Genomic DNA, 6,000 nt, shown 5'->3' with positions numbered 1-6,000 from the left:
ATTTGCTAGGTGGGGAATAAATTGGCCCATCTGAGGACTAGGCACCCCTGCATTATAGATATGCATTATGCAGGCATGCCTAGTCCTCAGGGGGACTTGCAAATGCTTTAAGAATGACAGATCAGCTATGCTTTATTCCTTATACTGCTTAACAATATCTAATATCCTGTTTTGCTCAGTATGTGTTTATATGCTTCCTTCTGCAGCAGATTTTCCAAGCCTCCTGTACACGATTTAATTTATTATCTGTGACTTATCTTGTTAAGACTTGTGTGACATTTAAGAGCACGACAGGTTTGATAAAGCTTTGTCGTGTTCTGAGTGATATCGTAAATTTAACAGCATTGCTTTCATTCTTCCGAAGAGCAATATCTGCAGAAGGAAAGTTGGAAATCAGTTAATAAGGCAGAATGCCTTATTAGACTGCCTCTTGTGAGGTTGGCAAATGGTTCAAGTAAATGTTTTTCATAGGGAAAATGTGCCGAGTTCAAAGCAACAGATTTCAGGATTAAATCAAATACATTAACGCAGCTAGATTAAAATGTATGGATTTACTTTCCAATATCAAGGTCTCCGTTAAAAGGGTGTGGCTACGGAAGAGGACAATGAAGCTGTATGTGGAAGAGCCCAAGAAAAATAGTATGCTCCTTTCATGCATTGAAACTAGCTCGCCTTGGCTGGTGCAGCAGATAGTCAGTGTAAATGGCAAATGTCTGGTACATACAGTTCTGATATAATGGCTGTCCACAGCAAGCAACCTATAGCAAGTTCACACAGTATGCTTGAACATAAATCTCTGTAAAAAGTTCTCACACTGGGTTGTATATCTGGAGTTAGCCATACTTAGAGCAGAACATCTGAAATGAATATCTTTTTGTCCAATACTCATACCAAGTACAGTGGTACCTCGGGTTAAGAACTTAATTCGTTATGGAGGTCCGTTCTTAACCTGAAACTGTTCTTAACCTGAGGTACCACTTTAGCTAATGGGGCCTCCCGATGCCGCACGATTTCTGTTCTCATCCTGAAGCAAAGTTCTTAACCTGAACTACTATTTCTGGGTTAGCAGAGTCTGCAACCTGAAGCGTTTGTAACCTGAAGCGTCTGTAACCCGAGGTACCACTGTAACAGATTTATCCTCTAATTTTTAAGATGTGTTGAGTTATTGAATGGAATCTCCATGGCCCTGGAAGTATTTTTCTTCAGTGTGGTACATCTGAAATGGATGTAGTTTCCGTAAACCGTAAACTGATTGGTTTTCATCACTGAATGTAGATGGGCCACTGACACAACTCTTCTGTGGATTGGTTGGGATGACTGGCATGGCTTTTCTGTAGTATGGTTGGCAGCTTTAAGTTCTGCAACCACTTCATCTGCCGGTTTCTCATACTTCTCTACTAGTGTGCTAAAAAGGTCTCTTCACTCGCTTCCTTGTGTTATTCCATTACTCCCAACAATAAGTTATCTGGACAAGGCTATGATGGTTGCTCAAACATGGCAGGAAAAGAAGGTGGTGTCCAACTTTCTGTTTCCCAATAAAAGTACCGTTGTTACTCAAATCCTTTTGGTTTCTATTCTGCCAGGTTACTTTTGGTTTCTGTTTTGACCACTGCGTCCCCCACCCCATTCTCTTGGAAAACACGGCCAGTGCCAGCAGCACCCCAACATCCTCACCACCTCACAGAGGGCACCCAAGCTCCACTGTGTATATATTGTCACTGTATTTCTACGGTTTCCAGATCTCGTAACATTTGCAGAAGTGGGATCATTAGGTCAGAGCAAGCAGCATATGTCTGAGCTGCCTGCTGGTCTAGGAAGTCTCCCCTCCAGAAGACACTGCAGAGCAGAGAGTCTCTTGTTGGCTAGCTGCGTTTGTGTGTGCCTGTATACATTAAAATAAACAAATACATTTAGGATTCCTAGGGTGGGGGGCAAGCTCCCCTGCAGACCCCCATGCTACCAAGGCAGAATTAACATTTTTCTTGCTCAGCCCTCCTCAGTTTCAAGCTAAGTGAAAATGAAAGATAAAAGCCAGGAGAAAGGTTTAGAATATTTTAATGTTCCATGGGTCCTTTTTGTTATTATTATTTTTACTTCTTTTCAAGTTTATCTGGGTTTGGGCATCCCATGTGACTTCAGGCAGGATGCATATGCTGCCTAACTTCTGCTTCAGCCAAAGAGGCATCCTTCCTGTGAGGAACCGCTTTGGTTTCACTACATGTTACTGATCTGGCAGGACTTCCATTTATGAAACCCGTTCTTTCTGTTTCATCAACCAGCTCCTCACTTTCCTTCAAATTTGCTCCAGAGAGAGCACAAGAGAAAAGGGGTTTTAAATAAACATTCAAATTGAGAAGAAACTAAGAGTGAAACCAAAGTCGCAAGAGATTCTGAGAGAAATAAAGCTGTATCAAGTACAATATATGAAAATGATAAATCAGGAAATAGAATGGAAAATCAAGCAGATGAGACAAAAGACATTTGAATCGGCTAATAAATGTGGGAAACTGCTGGCTTGGCAGATGAAAAAAAGACAAAAACTGAACGCCATTACAAACTTGGAAGTGGATGGAAAGAATATACAGAATCCAGTGGAGATTAGAAAGTGCTTCCAGAGATATTTTAAACAACTATATACACAAGGGCCACAGAAAGAGACTGATATAGACCAGTTTTTAAGAACAAATGGACTACAAAAAATCTCTCAAGAAAATAAATTAATGCTGAATTATAAAATAACAGATCAGGAGGTGGAAGGTGCCATCCAAAATATGCAGTTGGGCAAATCTCCAGGGCCGGACGGTTTAACCTCAAAATATTATAGATCTCTGAAAGATTGGCTAATTCGAACACTAAAGGAGGTTTGTAATGAAATTTTGGAGGGGAAAAAAGCGCCAGAGTCGTGGAAGGAAGCTTATATTACACTTATACCAAAAACTGAGAGTTAAGTTGTGGGCGAACATAGCAGACGACACAGCGATTTCTCCAGAGCAGCTCTTTACTTGTAAGCTGGACAGAACTGAACAGCAAACAGCTCAGCCGGCCTGCTTTTATAGGCAGCCAGCTGTCAACATTGTAGCAACAACAACCCAGGGTTTCCCGCCTAAAATAACTGACGTGGACCTGAGTGAAAACTATCTACAGTATCCCCCTGCTGGCCCAGGGTGAGAACTTCAATACATAACACCGAGTCCGAAAAAACACAACTTAAGAACTACCGCCCCATATCCCTACTTAACGTGGATTACAAAATTTTTGCAGATATTTTTGCTAAAAGACTGAAAAAAGTACTAGTTGAGGAGATACATAAAGATCAAGCTGGCTTTCTCCCGGGTAGACACTTGTCTGACAACACGAGAAATATAATTAACATTTTAGAGAAGTTGCAAGTGAACATTAATACAAAAGCAGTTTTGATATTTGTTGACGCGGAGAAAGCCTTCGACAATATTTCTTGGAGTTTTATGAAGAGAAATCTTCAGGGGATGGGGGTTGGTCAAGGTTTCGAAAATGGTATAGGTGCAATTTATTCAGAACAAAAGGCTAAATTGATAGTTAACAATGTGGTGACAGAAGAATTTAAGATGGAGAAAGGGACACGACAAGGCTGCCCAATTTCCCCATTGCTTTTTATTTCGGTCCTGGAGGTTTTCCTAAACATGATTAGAAGGGACCATTTGATCAAAGGTATTCAGGTCGGAGCTAAACAGTACAAACTTAAAGCGTTTGCAGATGACTTAGAATTGACATTACAGGAGCCAGAATCTAGTACTAAAAGAGTATTAGAACTGATTCAGGAATTTGGTCAAGTGGCAGGATTTAAGTTGAACAAATTAAAGACTAAGGTTCTTGAGAAAAACTTAACACCGATTGAGAAAGAGAGGTTTCAGAAGGAGACGGGTTTAACACTGGTTAAGAAAGTAAAATACCTAGGGGTTAACATGACCGCTAAGAACCTGAACTTATTTAAAGATAACTATGAGAAATGTTGGTCAGAAGTGAAAAAGGATCTTGAAATATGGTCAAATCTGAAGCTTTCCTTGTTTGGTCGAATTGCTGTTATAAAGATGAATGTATTGCCAAGAATGTTATTTTTATTTCAATCATTGCAAATTTTGGACAAAATGGATTGTTTCAAGAAGTGGCAGAGAGATATTTCTAGATTTGTCTGGCAGGGCAAGAAGCCCAGAATAAAATTTAAAATATTAACTGATGCAAAGGATAGAGGTGGATTTGCCCTGCCAGACCTTAAACTTTACTATGAATCAGCAGCATTTTGCTGGTTGAAAGAATGGCTGCTTCTTGAGAACACAGACATTTTGGATTTAGAAGGTTTTAATAATGTTTTTGGGTGGCATGCATATTTGTGGTATGACAAGGTTAAAGCACATAAAGCATTTGAAAACCATATTGTCAGAAGAGCACTGCTCAATGTCTGGACAAGATATAAAGACTTACTTGAAAATAAAACACCAAGGTGGTTATCACCAATGGAAGCAAAGGCTCAGAAAAAGCTCAATATGGAGGCCAAATGGCCAAAATATTGGGAGATTCTGGAACAGGAGGGTGACAAACTGAAACTGCAGAGTTTTGAGAAACTAAAAGATAAAGTGCGAGATTGGCTTCATTATTATCAAATAAGGGAGGTTTATAACTTGGACAAAAAAATTGGCTTCCAGGTGGAAAAATCAAAATTGGAAACAGAACTGTTAGATCCCAAAACTAAGACATTATCAAGAATGTATAACTTGTTGTTGAAATGGAATACTCAGGATGAAACGGTTAAATCTCTATGATAAAATGGGCACAAGATGTTGGACATAACATAATGTTTGCTAACTGGGAACAGTTGTGGACCACAGGTATGAAATTTACGGCATGTAATGCCTTAAGAGAGAATATTATGAAAATGATATACAGGTGGTACATGACACCAGTCAAGCTTGCTAAAATATACCATTTGCCCGATAATAAGTGTTGGAAGTGTAAAGAAAACGAAGGTACATTCTTTCACCTTTGGTGGACGTGCCCAAAGATTAAGGCTTTCTGGGAAATGATCTATAATGAAATGAAAAAGGTATTTAAATATACCTTCCTGAAGAAACCAGAGGCCTTTCTCCTGGGCATGGTCGGCCAATTGGTGCCAAAGAAGGACAGAACTTTCTTTATGTATGCAACAACAGCAGCAAGAATACTCATTGCAAAGTATTGGAAGACACAAGATCTACCCACCTTGGAAGAATGGCAGATGAAAGTGATAGACTATATGGAATTGGCAGAAATGACTGGCAGAATCCGCGACCAGGGAGAAGAGTTGGTGGAAGAAAATTGGAAGAAATTTAAAGACTATCTGCAGAAACACTGTAAAATTAATGAATGTTAGAATGATGCAGGATTGAAATGAGATGGTTTTAGTAACAAAATTAAAAGAATATATCAAAGGATTGATAATTAGATGAAAATATGATGTTTAACATGTCAAGATTTATATTTAGGATAAAAACAAAGAGGGAAAGGATTTGCTGAATTAACTATGTGAACTGGAATACAAAAAGGGAGGCGTGAGGAGGTCAGGAAACGAGTAATTGAAATATAAGACATGAAAAGTTTGATTTGTTTTCAATTGTTTTATTTTTTACATATTTTGTATTTTTTTCTGTATTTTTGTATCTTTTTTCTTTGTCTTTTTTATTTTTCTTTTCTTATATTGTAATTTTCTTTGTTTGTAAAATCTCAATAAATATCTTTAAAAAAAATAAAAAATAAACATTCAAATTAATGAGCACACTTGCAATTATGCTCTTTCCACTTCATTATACACCAGACTCTGCACTGATCTGCAGAACACTAGCATTCTCAAGAATACCATGAGGCACCCAAGAAAAAAACTTATAGTCAAAAAGAAACCACATGAGGCAGCAGCCATGTAATGCATCCACTCAGTGGAAGGATTTACACTTGTGCAGTGGGAAATTCCTCCTCCTCCCTGTGTGTGCCTTG

Source organism: Podarcis filfolensis, assembly GCF_964270895.1.
Source record: "Podarcis filfolensis genome assembly, chromosome: 6".
Lineage (NCBI taxonomy): Eukaryota > Metazoa > Chordata > Lepidosauria > Squamata > Lacertidae > Podarcis > Podarcis filfolensis.
The sequence above is the reverse complement of the archived record's forward strand: the minus strand, read 5'-3'. Positions refer to the sequence as shown.